The following is a 22756-nucleotide window of genomic DNA, read 5'->3' as shown; positions in this document are numbered from 1 at the left end:
ATATATATAATAGCATTCACATAATTTTTAATGTCATGCATTACTATGTGTGTGTACTCACAAATCCTCTTTTAGGAACATCCCTTATCTACATCGTAGTTTATGTACATAGAAATCTTGATTTCTCTAGCTTTAACTCTACATTGCCCGAGAAATATCATGTGCATTGCAAAATAATTATAGAATCAAGTATAAACTAATCAAATTGTGGTTGTATTATTTATGAGATAGTTAATGCTTGCCATGTTTAATATTTTCATGGATGTCTTTGATGCACACACACATACACAAATGCATGTCCCTATAGTTCATATCTAGCATAGGATTGGTGAAAGAATTTAAGCATGTTCAAAGTGTGTTGCATCTTTTCAGCATGCATACTCACATAGGAGATACAGCTATTTTGAGATCACTGAAATGATTAATTATAACTCCATTGAGGAACTAAGGAAATTAGCAAGAGATAAAGCCCTCATCAATGGGTATAACCTATAGGGCTTGAGGTCTATGGAGGATGCCATCGTGGGCAGGCCATGGCAGCGAGGGAGAGTGCAGAAGCAGGAGAGGAGATGAACAAGAGAGAGAGCAGGTCGAATCACAAATTAAAAAAAAGGACACGCTATATTCTTCTTGATAAAAACATTTACATATATATATGTGTGCTGCCTTGCAAGATGCCATGGACACTCCACAAAAGGAGTGGTGCCTATCAATTGAATAAGTGGGGATGTTTTCTATGGTCAAGGGCTTGAAAACCCAACCATCCCCCCCCAAGTCCAAACCACATTCCACTCTCATGACATAGAGTTTTAGGTATACTCTTAACCTTGAGTTTGTGGTATACTCATTAATCGTGAGTTTTAGGTGTGCTCACAACCAAGTGTTTTTGGTATGTCCATAACCTGGTGCTAGGTCAGTTAACCTCCCCTTAAACAGATAGGGTGTAGGTTAAAATTTTAGCTACCAACAAATGGAGTTTTTGGTTGACTTCCAAACCTTGGGTTTACGGTGTACCGATAACCTCATGAGAAGAAGGACAAAAGATAGGACTTGAACAAAAGTTGGTATTTTTGGGAGGTCTCACCACTCATGTGTGGCAGTGTCTATAACCCATACAAATGTGCCATGGCAGTAACTGATAATCAATGGTCTAAAATAAAGATTTGACAAAAAATATACGGTGTTGACAACATAACAGATCTATGAAACTTAACAAAGGAAAATACTTTTTGTACTCAGCGCTGTTGATGTACCAAGTGCTCGAAGAAAACCATCAAAAAAGTCACCACGTGCTCTCTTCCCAGATCCTTGCTACTTGTTTCACCTTTACTATAAGAGATTATTATAGGTTTAGCACTAAATTCACAGTCTTTCCATTCTTCGATCCACTTTGCTTTGTCACAAGAATTTGTCAAAGAATCCTCGACAGACCACTTATTTGCAGCTGCATTTTGAGATGCTCTTCAAAGTGGAACAACCCATTGGAGTATTGCTTTAATATGAAATTGTTTGTTGATGGTGAGATATGCACAACAGCCTTTTGATATGCTTTGAAATTGCCAAGCTCCATCTGAACCTTGCTACTATGGAACCATGACACTTCTTTGAGCGTTTTGAAATGCAACAACGTCATCAAGCCAGGCAGGCTCCACTTTTCCTCATAGCGTTTTGAGAAGTTGCTCATTGATTGGCCTTTTTGAAACCACCACAATGAGCGTTTTCAACATTCAACCTATGTGTGTACATCAAAATTCAACCTGTGAGAGAGAGAGAGAGAGAGAGAGAGAGAGAGAGAGAGAGAGAGAGAGAGAGAGAGAGAGAGAGAGAGAGAGAGAGAGATTTTCCTCATAGCGTTTTGAGAAGTTGCTCATTGATTGGCCTTTTTGAAACCACCACAATGAGCGTTTTCAACATTCAACCTATGTGTGTACATCAAAATTCAACCTGAGAGAGAGAGAGAGAGAGAGAGAGAGAGAGAGAGAGAGAGAGAGAGAGAGAGAGAGAGAGAGAGAGAGAGAGAGAGAGATTGTATTATCGTCCATGGAGGTCAGATATGACCCATGGGACAAAAAAAAAACATTACAATGGTCTGAATAAGCAGGAGATGATGATGACAATACATATCAGCTAAGGATTGAGGGTTCATTGGGAGGGTAAAAAAGAAAAGGAAATGGGGAAAACAAAAAACCTAGGGAGGGTCAACTGTGGAGAGAGCTGATTTGGGGTTTTGAAATTCTTGGATGATGGCTTTACCACCTCGGTAAATTGCCCATTTACCTTGTTTTCAAGCTTCATGTACCTTATTGAGCTCACTTGCTTTGGCTTTGAGTTGGTTTGTGGTTAATTCTTTGATGATCCAAAATGTTGTTCCCTTGAGGAGACGGAATTGACACCTTGTCACTCTTCGAGTTCTTATGGAAGCGTCTCGATTGAAAGGAAAAAAGTTGTATTGTTGCTTTGTGGATTTCAAGAAAGCTTTTGACATGGTACCGCGAGGAAATCTTTGGAGGCGTATGCAAATCCTTCAAGTGCTGAAAGAATTTATACATGCAGTCTTTCGCATCTACCAAAAAGTGATATGTCGACTACGTATGGGAGATGGAATTTCATAATTTTTTGCAAGCACCATTGGTGTCAACAAACAAGGATGCCCACTTTCCCCAACCCTCTTTGGGCTACTCATTGATGAATTGGAATGCATGGTTCTTGATTTTACGCAGCAAGTAGGCATAGAAGAAGTCGAGATCGGAAATGCGGTGATCATGCTTTTGCTTTATGCCGATAATGTAGTGCTCTTGGCACATACTTTAGAAGCTTATGAGTGTCTTGGAATGCTTTTGCCTACGTAGTTGTTACCATATACATGTGGTAGTGATGTGTGTGAACACACTAGGACCGCCGGGGCATTTTTTCCCTCTTTACGAGGTTTTTTCCCCCGTGCATTGTATATACGCCCATCACTCTAGGGCTATCTATCTTTCCATAGCACACTACGTAATACACTCTCTATTGTGTGCCTTGAGCTTCCCTCGTCTTCTCCAAGCTATGTGTGTTTCTTTGCAACCCTAATTCCAACAATTGGTATCAGAGCAGGTCATGTCCTCCCGGGTTAGTCGCCAGCTGCTCCAGCACACGCCTGCTCACTTTCTCCGATTTTAGTGAGCTTTGGCGAGCGTTTGTATTGATAGCCGTTTTTCGGCTCTCCATAATTGCCATAGTAAGTTACTCCACCCTACCAAATTCACCCAAACACTATGGCTATCCCTACCATTTCACTGTACATAGGCGTGTGTGAGTTAGGGGGCTTTTCCCATATCTTCTTAAAAACCCTCAGCTAGCTAGTCACTGGGCTAGTTGAGCCAAAAAAAATAAAAATAATAAAAAAATAAAAGTATATTATGGTCTCTTTGTGTGTAAATATTTCATTGTATATATGGCCTAAATATAGGGATTTTTTATAATTATTTTGGTATTTTAATTAAATATTTCTACTTAGGTGTGTGTTTTATTAAACCCATGTACACCTTCTTTCATCCTCTTACACCATAATTATATTTTTTGCCAATATGTACATACTCTAACCTCATATTTTTCCTTTATACAAATCACTCCCACATTTTCACCCTCACCCTCGTGAAAACAAAAAATTGATTTCTACTCATTGGTTACGTTTATTATATTATTTACTTGCATACCTTTTCCTCTTTCACTCAAAATAATTCAAGGAGGGACCATATCATATGATTCCAATATATTTCCATATCCATAACTCCTCCATATTTTTATTATTATTTTTACTCATTATTCTAACACCATGTGCTCATTGAGCTAAAGTCCATGAATAGTCCACACACTAGTCTCACCATGTATATATTTCTTTATTCACCAATAATCCTCCTCCATGCATGGGTCAAGGGCAACTTGGATGCTTTGTATTATAATATGACAAAGGAGGGGCTCACTCTTGGATGCATTGTACAAATTCAACAAAGGAGGGGGCCACTAAAAGACTTTTGTAGGCATAAAAACAGGCTTTTTGGTGAGAATTTTGGCACCTATCTTCGCTCGGAATTTGAAGAAGTAATAAACATAGAAAATGTAGCCCACAATCTGAATAATCACCTCAAATTTTTTCATGATTTTTGGAGATACCAGCAGTGAGCTATGATTTTTTGAGTGGACCCCAGTCTGCCCACTTTTCTCACAAGTAGCCCTTAGTCTTCTCTCACCCTTCCACACACCTACTCACTCTTACACATCCCTCCCTCTCCTTCCCTCACTCAAACCTGCAATTTCCATGGATTCTCCCACCCTCTTCACCATTACCCTTCTCTCTCATCCCTATAGTTCTTTTATGAACCTCTACATACATACACCCTCTCCATGTTTCTCTCTATTGCTTCTATGTTACAATTTCATTTACCTCTCCTAAAAATATCTAAAATTCAGCATCTTAACCATGATAACTTCTGCAAATTGAGGATTTTTCATCAACAAATCCTCTTTTCATCATGGTGGTCAACCGTGGCGGCGGCGTAAAGAAGCGAAGAAGAAGAAGAAGACCAGCGGTCATTTTTTCCACAATCTACACAAGGGTGAGTTCAAGCTTCTTCAAAGATGCACCATCTCAATGATTCTCTTTTAATTCACCCCTCTTCCTTCATCAAATCAACTCATCCTACCCATTGTAAATGTATCACTAACAATTCTAGTGATTATTACCACTAACATCTAACTTCTCTTGTAAAAATGCACCACACTATCAACATATAGAGTAGGCAACCGCACAAGTAAACCAAATTCACTCACTCCCATGGAAGTTTCTCTCCTTTCACCACATCAATAATTCTCTTACTTGAGCCCACATCCATGTGACTCAAGAGAAAAGAGAGACCCCATTCTCATTTGAAATTCATAAAAATTCATAATCCTTGATCTTTCCTAATAAAATTGATTAGGCTTAATCCTAATCAAGGCTTCTAAAACCTACAAATAGAACCCATTCCTCCTTGTAAAAGACATCACTATACCATTGCACACTAGATTGAGCGTACCACACGCCAGTTCTATCTTGGTTGTAAAGAGAGAGTAAGCTTTCTATACACCATCACCTTGGTGCATAGAAAAGCTTGAGCTAGTTTGAGTGAGTGCGAGTAGAAGATATTCTTCCTACCATTGTTGTATCTACCCCAACATCAATGAATTGGTAGTTTTGGGTGCAATTCATGTCCAAAGGCTCACGCTTCTCCTCCAATTTGGCTTGGCAAACTCATTCAGCTTCATAAGGTGACTTGTTTCATTGAAGGTTGTTTTTTTGTCGCTTGTGATTCATTGTCTATTGTTTGGCTACCATTGTAAGAGGGTGGATGGTGAGAGGTCTCCCATAACCCTAAGACAATGTGCTAGTGATGCTATAACCAAATCTTGTCACTTGATTCCACAAGCTCTAAGTTCCTTTTTGTGCAAAATATAAAGTTGAAGCTAAGTTGTACACCATCTCTCTCTCTCTCTCTCTCTCTCTCTCTCTCTCTCTCTCGTGTTTTAGTGTGTGAGAGTGTTCCATTGGTGTCTCTCTCTCTCTCTCTCGTGTTTTAGTGTGTGAGAGTGTTCCATTGGTGTTAGGGTTAGTGTAAATTCCTTGCTTGTTTGTGGGTTGCTCTAACGATTCTCCTCTTTTGCGTCCTAGTTTGCTCTTAAACTAAGTGGTGCCCCTTGTGTAGTTGGGATTTGGCTGTGGGTTTGTTGTTTTGGTTTGTGTTGTGTTGTGCCCCAGCCCCATTGAGCAGCACGGGAGCCTTGAAGGGTGTCTAGAGGTTGCTCTTCTTGTTGCCCGCCCCGGACCGCCTCAATAGGTCGACAAATATTTTGGGTAAGCTCGTAGAGCTTGGTCAGCTCAGAATTTTGATTTGGGCTCATTTCGGCCTCCGTTTCCACTACAGGCAGTAATGCACAGGCTATTTCGTCATTTTGTGCAGAATTTTTGTCAGTGCCGTTTTCTACATAACAGGTGCCTTATAGTCTTCTACGGTTTGTGCTATATAGCACAGGTTGTTCCTGCTCTGTTTCTCCTATTTTCGAGCAGTTTTCACATCATCCATATCCATATCAAGAGGTAGATTGTCTAACCAAACTTCCTCTATAGGAGCTGACCTCAAAGTTAGGCTCCCATCATTAATCTCTCTAACTTTTTCCTATAAGTATCCTAGCTAGTCTTCTTCTATGAATGGAATTCCATCTAAGGCATCTTCATTGTCAAGCACTATGAGTTCTGCCTCTTTAGTTTCAAGGTGGGGTTCGACCACCACGTCAGATTTTTCTTTACTAGTTCCTACCACAAGCTCCTCAGATTTTGCCATACTCTTGAGCTTGGGTTTTTGTTTTTCAGCATCTCTTGAGTAATTCTTACCAAATTTTGATAAGCTTCAAGCTAAACTGCTTCCATATCTGGAGATGGATAGTTTTTCCATCTGTTTCTCATGTTTTGACCTGCTTTAAGTTCCGCTTGGTAAGCTTCCAAGGCTGCGTTGATTGGCTTAAAGTTTTTGTCTACCAAAACTGATCCTCCAAATTTCACGGTGGTTTCCTTGATTTCGCTTCCAGTTTCTTTCACTTTTTCTTGGAATAGTTTCTTGGCTTTCTCCTCGATTTCAGCCCTTTTTTCTGTTTTCTCATCTCATACCTTTTGCTTCTGCTTTTTTGAGAGGAAATTCTAGTATTCTCCAAATCATGAGAGGAGTTATGTTTCTTTTTCTTAGCTTGGGCTCTGGTGATTACCTTGATTGGAACAATTGGTTCACTCTTGGATAAGGTACTAGGTATCACTTGGACTACGTTCACTACTATTTTACCCTTGTTTAAAGGATTTTTTGGACAATCTTCAGGGAAGTGTGCTCCGTTTTTGCAACATTGTATGCAATAAGCTTCAACTGGCTTAATGTACTTGTCAGGCTCTTGGCATTCATTTTTCCAATGATCATCTGCACCACAGTTATGACAGTTCCCAGGTTTTGGCTTAATCATGGGTCTTACCATCATAGGAGGTCTAACAACTTAATTAGCTACATAGTACATTGGTGCAAGTTCTGGTGTAGTATAAGTCACAGGTTCCACCATTGGTGGACGTGGATGTGAATTATACGAATCTGGTCCCCTCATAGGTGCTTTTTGCATGTTATTCATTATTTCATTAATCCTTTTGAGCATGTCTCCTATGGCTGTAAGCAGTGCTGCAACAGTCGTTCCCACTTGTGTTGGTTTGGTGGATGCTGTTTTCTCGCTTTGGTTATCCTTAGGGACAACTTCTTCATTGAAAATATCAAGTTATCAAATGTTTGATGTCCGCAGACTCAGTTTTCAAGAATCTAGCTTAAGTCTCACTTTTGGGATCCAAATTTCACCAAAATTGATTTGTGTGGTCTACTTGATATGCTTGACCTTGTGGTATACTCAAATGTGAAAAATATCCAGCTTTGTAGAAAATGTAAATAATCACAATTATTTACTCCTGCTATTTTTTTTGCAAGTTTTTGTCACAATCTTGACACACGTCTGTTAAGAAGCTCAACGTAAGCTCCCTAGCCAAGTTTCATCAAGTTTGGATAATCTATGTTCAAATGGTCGACAGTTTTGTGTCTGCAGACTGACTTTGCAAAATTGACCATAATTTTCACTTCAATGATCCAAATCTTGTCAAAATTAAAACTGGTGTTATGCTAGGTTAGTAAAAAAAGTTGAAAAATAGAACAAAAGTAAATAATCACGATTATTTACTTCTGGTAAATTTTTGCATCTTTTTTGTCAAATGAGCATGTACGTCAGTACAGAATTCAGTTTTTACCACGTTTTTCATCAGTTTGGTGATCCAAATTCTATGGGCATTTACGAAAGATGTTTGTACACATGCATAGAGTCTCTGGTATTAACCTTGGTTAGTTTTGAGCTAAAAGTAAATAATTGTGATTATTTACTTTAGGCCTATAATGAGCACTTTTTTGAACTTTTTCACTGGGACAGTCTTTTTATGAGCTATTTTAAGCCTCTGAACCAAGTCAAAACTTAATTTTTCCTAAATTGTCAAGAAAAAGTAAATAATTTGAGTTTCTGCAAACTCTTGAAATTTTTACCTCGATGTGTCCTTAAGCTTATCCACTGGTTCATACAACTTTTAAAGCATACTCCCCAGTCGGTTTCAGTGGTTGATAGTCTTTTGGTGCTATTTCTAGCCGTAGACCTGAAATTCTACAACATAAATAAATCACAATTGATTCTTTTGGATAGAGCAGTGTTCTGAAATCCCACCTCAGTTTTTACTTACCCTACTCCTAGTTTTCTTGTTTTTTATGGTTTTTTGAGCCTTGATCTTAAGACTAGTCTCGTCCATCAATCATTCTCAAAATCCTAATCTAATCCTACAATCCTAAAAGGTACTTAGCAAGTACAACCTACTTCCAAGCTACCTCTACACAACAAAAGATGGCAATCTTAAGCTATGCGGTTTTGAAAAGAAAGTTTTGACTTTAGGTGATTCTAGAGGAGGTTAAGGATAACTTCACAAGACGCTCGTGTTCTTTCTTAGTTTAGATCTCTTTGATCCCCGACAGCGGTGCCAAATTGTTGAGATGTCGAGCTCTACACCTTGAGCTGGCATCCACTACGGGTCTTGGCCGCTTACGGCATTTACTCATTGGCGCGTTAGGTGACCGACACGGAGGATCTCTGCCAGTGATTCTACAGCTGGACTACACTTATAGTGCCAGCCTAGTACGCTTCTAGCGAGTTCACACTTAGTGACCGCATGTACATATGTGCTACTTTTCAGCTATAACACTTAGTCATTTTGTACTCTCTTTTCTGTGAAGAAGAAGAAGAAGCTTTCCATCTCTGTGTGCTTTGTGCTTGTCTTGTGTAGCTCTCTTGCATCCTCATTCTTTACATGGTATCAGAGCCTGGTGCAGGCAAGAGAGGCTAAGAGAGCAAGAGCATCACAATCCCTTCGTTCGCAATCCACGACCAGATGCAGTTTCGCACAAGTTTCTGAATAGGTCTCCAAAGTGCAGTATACAGAGATTTACTGTACAAGTACAGTGGTTGTATGTACGCTTGATTGTGGACACTTGTTGAGTGTAGAAAGCGTTACAGGTACCACGATAGCAGGTTCAGCCGATTTGCAGGTTTTTGCAGATTGCAGCTATTTTGTCTTAGTGCTTCAAGATGTCTGACGGTTTCAGTCAGATTGTTACTGAGAAGCTTGAGAAAAATAACTATCCTGCATGGAAGTTCAGAATAACAAATTTCCTAAAAGGAAAAGGTTATTGGGACTATGTAGAAGGAGACAATGAAAAGGAACCAGAGATTCCCGAGGCAAATGCTACAGCAGAACAAAGGAAAGCTTTGAGGGACTGGCAAACAAGGCCAGAGCAAAGTGATGTATTGGCTTTCTATGAGCATCACAGATGGCATGATGGGCTATCTACAGGATGCTGAAACCCCCGCCATTGCATGGAGAAACTTAGGCAGAGTGTTCGAGGTGAACACCAAGGCCAAGAAGCTTCAACTAAAGTCGGAGCTAAATCAGGTTAAGAGAAACAACCTCTCAATCAATGATTATGCTTTGAAGATCAAGAGTATCATTGAGGCTCTTGGATCTATTAAAGTCTCAGTGGAAGACGATGACATTGTCCGTGCATGCTTGGATGGTCTAGGAGATGAGTATGTACATTTTAGGTCTTCCATGAATACAAGAGACGACATCCCCGTGTTCCAAGATTTGATTTCTATGCTTATTCTTGAGGAGAAGAACCTTGACACATCTTCTTCTCATGGCAGAAATAATTCTGAACAGGCCTTCTATTCTAACTCCAACAGAGGTAGAGGTAGAGGTCGTGGTCGAGGCCCAAGGGGTTGCAGGGGCCAATTTCTGGAAGTTCAATCAAATCAAAACAATACAGGTGGCAGGGGAAACCAGTCTCAAGGCAGGGGGAGTCAAAGAGGTCGTGGTGAAGGATCAAGCAGGCAGCAACATACTCCAGATAGCAGAGAATGTTGGACTTGTGGTGAAAGAGGTCACATGTCACGTGACTGTCCAAAGGGAAAAGCAAGTAGAAAGAGAGAACAGGGCAACTATGCATCTACTAGCAGAGATGCAGATGACAGCAAAAACGAGCGCATGTTTGTTATGCAACATGTAATGAATACAATGACTGCAGAGAATTCCACCCAAGATGATGTTTGGTATGTGGATTCAGGTGCCTCTAATCACATGACGTCTCGTGGAGAGTGGTTTAGAGATATCCGCAAACCAGATGTGTTAGGCTATGTGCAGACAGGAGATGACACAGCTCGCCCCATTGCTCATGTAGGGGACATACCTCTAAATACGAAGAGTGGGAAATCAAAGTACTTAGCAGATGTACTTCATGTCCCAAACATTACAAAGAATCTTGTTTCTGTTGGACAAATGGTTGAGCAGGGTTTGCAGGTTCGCTTCAATCCAAATGGCTGTTATGTAGAAGATTTCCAGAATGGCTGTAAGCTGATCACAGAGGGCAAATGTGTGGGCAGAATGTTTACGCTGAATGTAGACATGCCTGAGGTAAAAGCTGCATTATTTGCACAGGGCACAGGTGTTGTGGCTGATGTTGACATTTGGCACAAACGCATTGGCCATGTCAATGAGCAGAGATTGCGCAGCATGCAATCAAAACAGATTGTAAAAGGTTTGCCCAAATTCAAGGTGGATGGTATGCATAAAGTGTGTGCAGCATGCCAGTTTGGAAAACAGTCAAAGGGCTCATTTCCACATGAGCGCAATGTATGTAAAAAGCCACTTGAGGTGGTGCACACAGATGTTTGGGGTCCAACCGATACTGCAAGTATACATGGTTGCAGGTATTATGTCTCTTTCATTGATGACCATACAAGGAAAGTATGGGTCTACTTCATGCGTAACAAAAGTGAAGTGTTTGGTCACTTTCAAGACTTCAAAGTCATGATTGAGAAGGAGACAGATATGCAAATCAAGACATTGAGGTCAGATGGGGGGGGAGAGTACTTCTCCAATGATTTTTCAGATTTTCTGCGAATGCATGGTATACACAGGCAGTTTACATGCAGATATACTCCACAACAGAATGGGGTCGCAGAAAGGAAAAACAGGCACATTGCAGAGGTTGCACGTGCATTGATGAATGAGAAGAACATGCCTCATCATTTCTGGGCTGAAGCTGTAAATACAGCTGTGTACATTATGAACAGGACACCTACAGCTGCGGTGCATGATGTAACACCTGAGGAAAAGTTTACAGGTACAAAGCCTGATTTGGCACACTTGAAAGTGTTTGGCTGCATAGCTTACGTGCATGTACCAGATGAGTTGCGTAGGAAATTGGATCCTAAAGCAGAGAAATGTATTCTTGTGGGATATTCCTTTGAATGTGAGGCCACAGTCACAGGTTTTGAGTGGACCACAAGAGTCCTCTTCTCGTGGCTCTGTTGAGAAACCATGGAATGGTAGACTACGTACGCAGGTTACTCCACCAACAGGTACATGGAATGTATCACGAAAAGGAAAGGAAAAGGTTGATGAACCTCCCTTTATGGTTGATGGATCATCAGGTTTTTCACATGTAGACATGGATTCAGATGGTTCTGAACAAAGTCTTGATGAGGAATTTGGAATTCCGGCTGTCAGGACACCTGGTGTAAGGAAAGTACAAGAAGATGCTAGAGGGCAAAGGAGTGACCCAGGACCGCGCAGATCTAATAGAGTCAGAAATCCAGTTCAGAAATTGACTTATGATGGGTATCTAGCGCATCACCAAGCCTACATGGCTAAGGTGATACAGGATGTGGAGCCCACATGTTTTGAGGATGCAGTTGGAAATGTGCATTGGGATGATGCAATGAATGAAGAGATGGCTGAATTGGAAGCAAATGACACATGGGAGTTGGTGCCATTGCCAAGTGGCAAGAAAGCTATTGGCTGTAAATGGGTGTATAAAACCAAGCATAAGGCTGATGGTAACATTGAGCGTCACAAGGCAAGGCTAGTCGCAAAGGGTTATGCACAGACGTATGGCATAGACTATGAGGAGACCTTTGCTCCAGTGGCAAAGATGACGACAGTGAGAGCTGTCATAGCAGTGGCTGCATCTAGAGGATGGATTATGCATCAAATGCATGTAAAGAATGCCTTCTTGAATGGTGAGTTGCAAGAGGAAGTGTATATGGATCAGCCACCTGGTTATGTCGATCCAGGTTACCCAGATTATGTATGCAGACTTCTCAAAGCTTTGTATGGTTTGAAGCAGGGCTCTAGAGCATGGTATGACAGGATTGCCAAGTATTTTGTCAGTATTGGTTTTAGGAGAGCTCATGCTGATCATTCACTCTATGTACGTGAGAGTGATGTGGGGATTGTGGTCATTACCATATATGTAGATGACCTTATTATTGTTGGTGACAATGCTATGGAGATTGACCATGTGAAGGGTCTTCTCAAACAGGAGTTTGAAATGAAAGATTTAGGCGAGTTGCGCTACTTTCTTGGCATTGAAGTGATCAGGACTCCAGAGGGTGTATGGCTATCACAGAGACAGTATGCTTTGGACATGTTGTCAAAGTATGGTATGGCTGATTGTAAGCCAATTTCTATTCCCTTGGATGTGAATGCAAAGCTGAGTGCAGAGAAGGGTGATGTTGTTGAGGATGTCAACATGTACAGGAAGATTGTGGGTAGTAATCTACTTGACTATCACGAGGCCAGACTTGAGCTACACAGTAGGCTTGGAGAGTCAGTTCATGCAACTTCCGAGGAAGCCACATTTGGATGGAGTACGACGCACACTTAGGTATGTGCAAGGTACTCTTGACTACGCATTGTTCTATGCAGCAGATGCACCATTAGCATTGTATGGGTATACAGATGCAGATTGGGCAGGTAGCATTGTTGATAGGAGATCTACGAGTGGCTTCATGTTCTCTTTTGGGAGTGCTGCTGTTACTTGGAGCAGCAAAAAGCAGCCTACGGTTGCTTTATCGAGCACAGAGGCCAAGTACAGAGGTGCAGCAGTTGCGGCGTGCGAGGTAGCTTGGCTACGCACATTACTTGAGGACTTGGGAGTGCAGGTGGACCAGCAGATTTTCATCCATTGTGACAACCTCAGCAGCATGCAGTTGGCTAGGAACCCAGTGTTCCATGCCAGGACCAAACACATAGAGGTCCATTACCACTACGTTCGAGAGCGAGTGTTGGCGGGCGACATCGACTTGGTCTACGTCAGCACAGAGGAGCAGATAGCGGATATCTTTACCAAGGCCCTCGGAGCTGAGAAGCTTCGACGTTTCCGGACTATGCTTGGACTCTGCGACATGCAGAGCTCGAGGGGGAGTGTTGAGATGTCGATCTCTACACCTTGAGCTGGCATCCACTACGGGTCTTGGCCGCTTACGGCATTTACTCATTGGCGCGTTAGGTGACCGACACGGAGGATCTCTGCCAGTGATTCTACAGCTGGACTACACTTATAGTGCCAGCCTAGTACGCTTCTAGCGAGTTCACACTTAGTGACCACATGTACATATGTGCTACTTTTCAGCTATAGCACTTAGTCATTTTGTACTCTCTTTTCTGTGAAGAAGAAGAAGAAGCTTTCCATCTCTGTGTGCTTTGTGCTTGTCTTGTGTAGCTCTCTTGCATCCTCATTCTTTACACAAATGTGGGACGGGTGTCTAGCCTCACTCCTATCTTATTGCAGACATAGCGAGAACCACGAATATAATTGTCGATCCATGGGACGAAGCTGACTCGACTAGTGCATAGAGGCTACAAGAGGTTGTCAATCTCTTGGAAAACATCGAACAACTCGCATCTAACTCAAGCTACATTCAAATGACAGAAATCACCAAAAGCTAGTTGCTCATCGGCAAACAAATCACATCCGTTACAACATCAAACAACATCCAAACATTACGAAACTTCTAGGACATGTTTATAAGACCTAAGCACACATGCTTATAGTCTCAAATCTCACTTTAGGTCAAGTGCAAAAATTATGATTATTAACAACAGTGAGTTTTTGTCCTAGTCGTTTTTGACTCAGAATGCATCTAAATGCTTAGCAATGATGCCCCAATTACCCGCCTATACTTAATTTATGATTTTGAAGCTTAAATTCCTACTTATGATGAAATTAGGCCGCGGGTCAGTGATGCCAAAAGCTACGGATTACCATGAAATGACGTATCTACGGTTGCAACGCAACAGATTGCACTGCAATATGACAACCGGGAAGCACGATAAGGAGATAAGTGAGCATCGTTAGCTCACACTGTGTTTCTATTATCCAAAAATTATAAAAAACATAAAAAATTTGTCTTTTATACCTTAGCCAAGGTTTTTGTGGTCAAAACTAATATTCTGGGAGCTCTAACAAAAGACAAGTTGATGCAATCTGGAAGCTTGTAGCCCCGGCTTATCAATTACACTGTTTATCTGGAAAGTAGGAGTTACAATATTCTTGATTCATCAATATATTAAGTGCTTTTACAATGAAAGCTCCGAAAAATGTTATCCAAGTTAGCTTGTTGCTAACGATCCCTAGTTTCCCTCCTTTGGATCCCTACTGTGACCAGTCTGTCAACTTAACCAATATTCTAGCCTTTTCTCCCTTGATACTTTCCAATATTAAATGATTAGTTTAACATGAGAAAATCATTTAGGAGAATTATATATTAGTTATTATGATATTATCTCTCTCTTGAAATCGTAGTCGTCCTCGACTATGGGTAGAGAAGATAAAGCCTAGTCATTGGTCCTTTTCCTAGCGGGTAGAGGATCCCTATTTTAGCCTACGACATCGTTCCAGAATGGATGACTAATCCATTTGGTGCTTGAGAGCCTAAGCTGATGCAAGCATGTTTGCGCATTAGTCCTATCAATCTTCCATAGTAGATTGATAAGCTCTACTTGGTGTTTGGAAGACGTCGTCTCCGCAAACTTGATCCTAAGCATGCATCCTTCTTAACATTTGTGCACAATAAAGAAAAGAGATTCTTATAAGACAAAAACTTTTTTCATTTTAAACATTTTTACATTTGCTTACTCTAGGGAAGCATTGTAAGCATTGACAAGGTTTAGGTTATCCTTTAATTGTATGCCTTGCGTCTATATAGCATCTTCAAACGAATAGAAATACCGTCGGATAATCTTATCGCCTCTCAATACCTTGGTTCTTGAGGTGGCTCTCCTTTGTAAGGCTTTAGTAGGCTCACATGAAAAGCATTGTGTATGAGCCAATGACTGGGCAACTTGAGTTGATAGGCCATCTCATTGATTGGTCTAAGAATCTGGAAGGACCATAGTACCTTTTTGCTAACTTAGCATAGTACTCTTGGGGTCCCGTAGGATTCTTGCCCGCCGTGTGCCTTAATCGAGCCTCGAGAAAATTAAGCAAGACCCAATCATTTTATTTAAAGGCTTGGGATCTTCTGTGCTTTTATCAGTGGCAACCTTTTGCCTTTGCTGTGAGATATAGATAGCATCCTTAATCTTTTGGAAAGATTCTTGTAGGTCTCAGCTATACTCATCTGCAGCAGTGAAGATCTTCCCGTGTACCTTAAGTGGCAAGGGACTTTTGGATCTTCCTCAAGTACCTCAAAAGGTGATTTCTCCGTGGATGTATGTACATTATTATTGTAGGCATATTCCACTAAGGGTAAGTACTTCGCCCATTGGGACCTTTGATCTACTTCCGATACGTAGGATTTTAGTAGATCAAGAATTGTTACGTTAGCTATTTTTTGGCCATCCGTTTGTGGGTGATAGGCTGAAGAGAAGTTTAGCCTTGTCCCTAAATTTTCAAAGAGACCCTTCCAAAAGTTATTGGTCATTCTAGGATCTCTATCCGACACTATGGACATTGGCAAGCCATGGTACTTGAAGATTTGTGATATGCAGAGGGTTGCCATTTGATGGGCTTTGATAGTCTTTTTGACAGGTATAAAATGAGCTTGTTTGATGAACTTGTATACTATCATCAATATTTTCGTATTCCCATGGATAGACTTAGGCAATCCATAGATAAAATCCACGGATATGCTCTCCCATGGTGAATTAGGGATTGGCAAAGTTTGAAGCAATCCAGGTTGCTTCCCTTTATCAAGCTTCATCTTTTGGCATACCATTTAGAAACATACTCTTGTATGTTTGCTTTCATGGCAGGCCAATAGAAATATGTTTTAATCCCTTTTAGGGTAGACTGAATTCCTCTATGCCCCGCATAAGGAGGAGCAAGAGATTCATACATTACTTTCTCACGTAGTGAGTTAGTAACGCATAGTCTATTGCCATAGAGAAGATTAGCATCTTGTAAAGTAAATGGTTCCTCTTTCTTCCCTAGTGTAAGGGCTGAAATCACATTTCTAAAATCGAGATCAATAGTGTACTCATCTATCATAGAAGATATATCATTGTGAGTTGCTATGGAAACTGTATTCACTCGGCCGTCTTGAGAGTGCATTGGCTACTTGATTATGCTTGCTAGCAATGTGAGCAATATGAAAATGAAAATGCAAAAGGAAATTTTCCCACCTCATTTTTTTGTCGGAGAGCTTGGTCTGCATCATGAAGTACTTAAGGCTTTGGTGATCCGTCCGCAGAATGAAAGGAGTCCCCAATAAAAAGTGCTTCCATGAGTCTAAGGCATGTAAAAATAGGAGGAGTTCCTTTTCACATATGCCTAAAGCTTGCTGAACAGGGTCGAGGCTTTGACTTTCATAGGCTATGGCGTGCCCTTCTTGGAGCAAAACAGATCCAAGGCAATCACCACAAGCGTCACATTGGACCTCAAATGGCTTTGAGAGATCCGGCAATGTAAGCAGAGGTTGAGAGATAAGCTTTTCTTTAAGGCTTTCAAAAGCATTGTTCTCCTTGGCAGACCATGTATACCTAACATTTATCTTTGTTAGGTCATGTAATGGTCCCACAATTTGTGAGAACTTTTCTATGAAGCATCTATAGTATGCACACATACCTATAAAGCTTCTTAGTTCATGTAGATTCCTTGGATTAGGCCATCCTTTTATTACCTCTAGCTTTGATGGAGCCATTTGGATTCCATCTTGAGAGATAATGTGACCTAAATACTGAATCTCTTGTAATAAAAACTCACTTTTCTTTTTGTTAATATAAAGTTTATTCTCTCGTAAGACTTGAAATATTACCTGGAGATGTTTCTTGTGTTCGTCTAATGAATTAGAGTAGATGAATCAAAAAACACTCTAGTAAAGGTTCGGTGAGGCCTGAATAGCTTCTCCATCAAGCAGTTGAATGTGGCTAATGCATTTTTCAAGCCAAAAGGCATGACAATGTATTCATAAAGACCAAACATAGTGCGAAATGTGGTCTTTACAATGTCTTGATCAACTATCCTTATTTGATGGTAGTCACTTTTTAGATCAATCCTATTGAAGTAGGTCGACCCTTGTAGCTTATCAAATAGGTCTTCTACCCGCACTATAACATATGTGCGGTATTATCGCTCACATTACCGCAAAAAAACAAACAAATTTGGAATATGAAAATTCCCGTACGCGGAAAAGACCGCGGCAACATTTGCGGTGATGGTTTAGGGTAAAGTCCGCGGTAATGTCTGCGGCTATATTTTTGTGTCTATTACCTCTCCTTTAACTGCAACAGTACCCACAATAGTTACCGCATACTCATTTATCGCAAGCATTACCGCGGTGGGGTCTTTAATAAAAAAATAGATGACCGTTTGGATTGTCCTGCAAAGGACCATCCAAGAGGTCATCTATTTTTTCATTTGTTTAAGATATTTTACAAAATTATTATTAAGAGGTTGTACTTGACCTGAAGTCAAGAATCGTTATGTATTTATTCATAGTGTGTTATATCCACGATAGTTAGAAGAGAAAGCCAACTACATGTCTTTAAAATGATCACTCATGGCCCTGGTAGTGGTGTTGATTTTATCAATAGAATGTGGCATGGGGGAAACTTGCAGCATATGTGGGTTTATTTTGATCATGACCACCGCATTCCTAGAAATATCACTATTGGACAATACATTGAACCCAAAAAAGATTGATAATTTCATTTACATAAGTGGAATTACAATTGGGGGAGGTATTGAGCCAAAAAATGATAGGTATTGCATTTACATAAATGGCAAAAAAAGCCCGCATGTACAAAATAGAGTATGGTCATGTGGAATAGGACAAACGGGGCCCGCGTATACAAAATAGAGGATGCTCAAGCGGGGAGATGGAGGTAGTTCGCGTGGAACTCCTTGACTCTGCAAAACCAGAAAAAGAAACAATTAACACTTTGTTATTTAATATTTGATATAAAATCAACAATTTGATTATTTAAATAAGATTAAACTTACATGTTGCAGACTGCTGCACGCATTTTTGAACTCCTCTCGAGAGATCATTTGATTTTCAAACAACCAACACCAAGTTTGATACTCGGTATGGTTCTCTCTATATCTTTGCACATCTCTGGTCGGGCGACTCATGGTAATGTTATACTGACAAAAAATAGCAACCAATTAATTAAATGAAAAACATTAGATTTTTTATAATAAAAAAAATATTTTTACTTACATATTTGTCTTTCCAAGCCCTTTTTCCTCCCGAACCATAATGCATAGGAGTCTGATGGGATCTGGCCTCAGCTTGACGCGTATACATCCTTGCACCCGTTGCCCTTTCGTCCTCTTTCTCGCCCATAGCTGTCTCCCACTCCACATCATGGACATTTCCTGGCCGATAGCTATGCTCTGGAGACTCCATTGTCTTCTTTGCAGCTCTCCTCACACTAGATTTTTTGTTCTTGAGAAATGTTTTGACATGCTCTTGCAACCATTGCCTTGAGAATTGTTGCCCCTCAGGGTTGGGGAAACGCATGTGCATGGTTGTCTCTATATATGTGAGGTTGTAGGGATCTTGTTGATCAAATTTGAGAAAACAATTGATATATGTGGAGTGGATTAATTGGTTGATGTGTGTGCGGAATCTCCTGCCCTGCGCTGTCCCGAGATCCACCATACCTCCTCTATGAACCTGGTAGTATAACTCACGAGCATCTGGTGAAGGCATGCCATGGTCCTCATCTTCTGCTGGAGCAGGGTGCGGTGACTGTGGAGGAGAATCTGTAGTAATTCCCCCCCCCCCCCCCCCCCCCAAAAAAAAAAAAAAACAACAACTAGCTCCGCTCCCTCGTCGAGATCGACCGACGCTAGCGCGCGAGCTGCCCTGGCGTTGACTTCCAGAAGAGCGTCGACGTGAATTTGGGACAGAAGGTGGGATAGGTGATGGATAGGTGGACGCCTGTGGCATCGCACCCAACAACGTCGAACCCTGGGGCATTGGAACCTGTGAAGGAAAAGTTGAACCTAGAGCTGTAGCTGGAAAACTCTGCAGGTATGGAGTGCCACCAGTCGGTGTAGAGACCTCTGATAATCCAAAAGCTGCTAGCTGCACCGGTGAATAACGCTGCGTAAGGGTCTGTTGAAAACCTAACCACTCAGTCCAAAGACGCAATGCCCTCTCCACATCTGGATCGGTCACAGGTACGGCAACGGACCCACCAAGAGCGTCCCGAAACCAGTCGAACCCTGATGATGACTGCTGAGGCGACGGCTGTGAATGATAGGCAAAGAGAGCATTGGGATATGACATCCCGTCCGCCATGAAATCCTCAATGCTGCAAAAGCGTGGTGTGGAAGAAGAAGACATGGTCTGTATTTATTATGACAAAGATTAAACTAGGGTATAAAATTCGTATATATGATTAAAATTTTACACATTGATTTTTTTCAAACTTTGGATTCTCTATACTATCCAATGTTGAAAGAATCCAATGTGGAAAGAATACAAGTGTGTTTACAACCTATAAAAGAGTCTTGCAAAGCCTTGAGTGCTAATAAGATATTAGTGTGTGTATTGACTAATAAGAGATTATTGTGTTTATGATTAGTGTGACCGATTGCGCGATCACTTGAACAGCCATTGGGGCCTAATACGTCATCTCAGACTTAATCATGGAGGTATGTTTATGTTTTTGTGTTGATTATTGTTTAATTTAACATAATTAGTGTTGGCTTGTGTAATTGGCCAATGCACACAATAAATAGTGTGTGTTAACATACACTAATTAGTGTGTGCATTGGCTTGTGCACAAACTAATTAGTGTGCGCATTGACCAATCACATTGGCCAATGCACACACTAATCACACACTAATTAGTGTGTGCATTGACCAATCACATTGGCCAATGCACACACTAATCACAAACTAATAGTGTGTGCATTAGATTGTGCACACACTAATTAGTGTGTGTTAACATACACTAATTAGTGTGTGCATTGGCTTGTGTAATTGGCCAATGCACACAATAAATAGTTTTTGTTAACATACACTAATTAGTGTGTGCATTCGCTTGTGCACACACTAATTAGTGTGTGTTAATTAGTGTGTTAACACACACTAATTAGTGTGTGCATTGGTCAATCCCATTGAACAATGCACACACTAATTAGTGTGTACATTGACCAATCACATTGGCCAATGCACACACTAATCACACAATAAATAGTGTGTGTTAACACACACTAATTAGTGTGTGTATTGGCCAATTCCATTGACCAATGCACACACTAATCCCAAACTAATTAGTGTGTGCGTTGACCAATCACATTGGCCAATGCACACACTAATCACAAACTAATTAGTGTGTGCATCAGTCAATGCACACACTAATCACACACAAATTAGTGTGTGTTAACACACACTAATTAGTGTGTGCACTGGCCAATGCCATTGACCAATGCACACACTAATCCCAAACTAACTAATTAGTGTGTGCGTTGACCAATCACATTGGCTAATGCACACACTAATCACAAACTAATTAGTGTGTGCATTGGCCAATGCACACACAAATTAGTGTGTGTTAACACACACTAATTAGTGTGTGCATTGGTCAATCCCATTGACCAATCCACACACTAATTAGTGTGTGCATTGACCAATCACATTGGTCAATGCACACACTAATCACACACTAATTAGTGTGTGCATGACCAATCCCAAATTTAACATATTAGGTTTTGCAAGTAATAAATTTAACAAATTTGACAAATTTAACAAGTTTAAATTTTTCAAGTACCTAATAATTAACAAATTTAGGTTTTGGTGTGTCTTTACTTACACTAATTAGTGTGTGTAAAGAACACATGCACTAAGTAGTGTGTGTAATTAGTGTGTAAAGAACACATGCACTAATTAGTGTGTGTGTGTATGCATGTGTATGTATGTGTGTGCATGCGTGTGTATGAGTGTATGCATGTGTGTATATGAGTGTATGCATGAGTGTATGCGTGTGTGTGTGTGTATGTGTGTGAAAAAATCAAAAAAGATAACAAAAAAACTTACATGGAATTGAAGAGCTTGTTGGGAGAGGGTAGGAGAGTGGAAGAGTAGAGATGGTGGAGAGTAGAAGAGTAGAGATGGAGGTAGAGCTCAAGGTTGTGAGGTTCGCGCTCTCGGCTTCTGTGGAGAAGACAATGAAATTCGAATTTTAGGGCTTTGAACTTCGCGGGGCATGCGGGTGCCCCTATTTATAAAAAAATTTGAAAATTGAGTTTTCGCATATATTACCGCGTGCATTACCGCAAGATTTACCGCGCGCATTACCGCAACTATAATCGCGGCGCAATTTCGGGCCATACACACAGATGGCCACGTTCTGACATTATTACTATTGGTCCTCAAAATCTATTGGTACTATATTTTTTATAAAAATGCTGAAAAATGAAAGTATTCCTAGTACTTTGAAAATGAAATTTTTACGTAAAAGTTTAATTTTTACTTTTTACTGATATTTTATTAACATTTTTTGGTAATTTGATTTTAATTAGTGTATGTAATTTATTAATGTAGGTTGCTTGGGATGATTTTGGCCCGTCCGCTGAACTAGATAGATCGCGGTGGTTGGCCGAACGATTACCATGCCCATGCGTGCGGTGCAAATGCACCATTGCTCGACTTCGACGGATATGCTTGAGCCATGTAGAAAATTATGGACTATGGGACGATCTTCGCAAGCGTTCACGGATGGAAACAAACGATCCGCGAATTGTAGCGGCTATTGATGTCACCCCTCATTGGCGTGTGGTTGGTGGAGCAGGGGAAAGGAGGGTGGAAGAGCGCATGCGCCAGGAATCCATTAGAGAGGGAGGAAGCACATCAAATCAGCCAATTGCTGCTCCCTCTACGAGTACGTGGATGCAGAAGATGACCATTTGCATAGAATGGTTGAGGATCTCCTTGCACGAGAGGAGGAGCATGAATCAGAGTGTGCATGCGAAGAAGCTTCCGAAAGAACGAGGAGTGAGCTACTCGATTCGGCACACACTGCACTATATGATAGATGCTCTTACTCCATTTTAAGGGAATCTCTCGAAGTCCTTAACCTTCAGGTGATGTTTGGATGGAGCAATGCTAGTGTCGACGCACTTTTGAGGTATGTATACAAATTGTGAAGGATGCTTGTGGATTGCATAAATTAGCTTCTAATGTACTTTCTTCTTGTGATAGGTTGCTAGGAAAGATGCTGCCAGCTGGCACTCACATGCCAGAGAATAGATGAAAAGCATGCGAAGTGGTGACTGCATTAGGGATGGATTATGAGCGCATTCATGCTTGAGTGAACGATTGTGTGCTCTTTCGT

The sequence above is a fragment of the Adiantum capillus-veneris genome, chromosome 25 (genome assembly GCF_014529385.1).
Source record: "Adiantum capillus-veneris isolate H3 chromosome 25, ASM1452938v2, whole genome shotgun sequence".
Classification (NCBI taxonomy): domain Eukaryota; kingdom Viridiplantae; phylum Streptophyta; class Polypodiopsida; order Polypodiales; family Pteridaceae; genus Adiantum; species Adiantum capillus-veneris.
The sequence above is the reverse complement of the archived record's forward strand: the minus strand, read 5'-3'. Positions refer to the sequence as shown.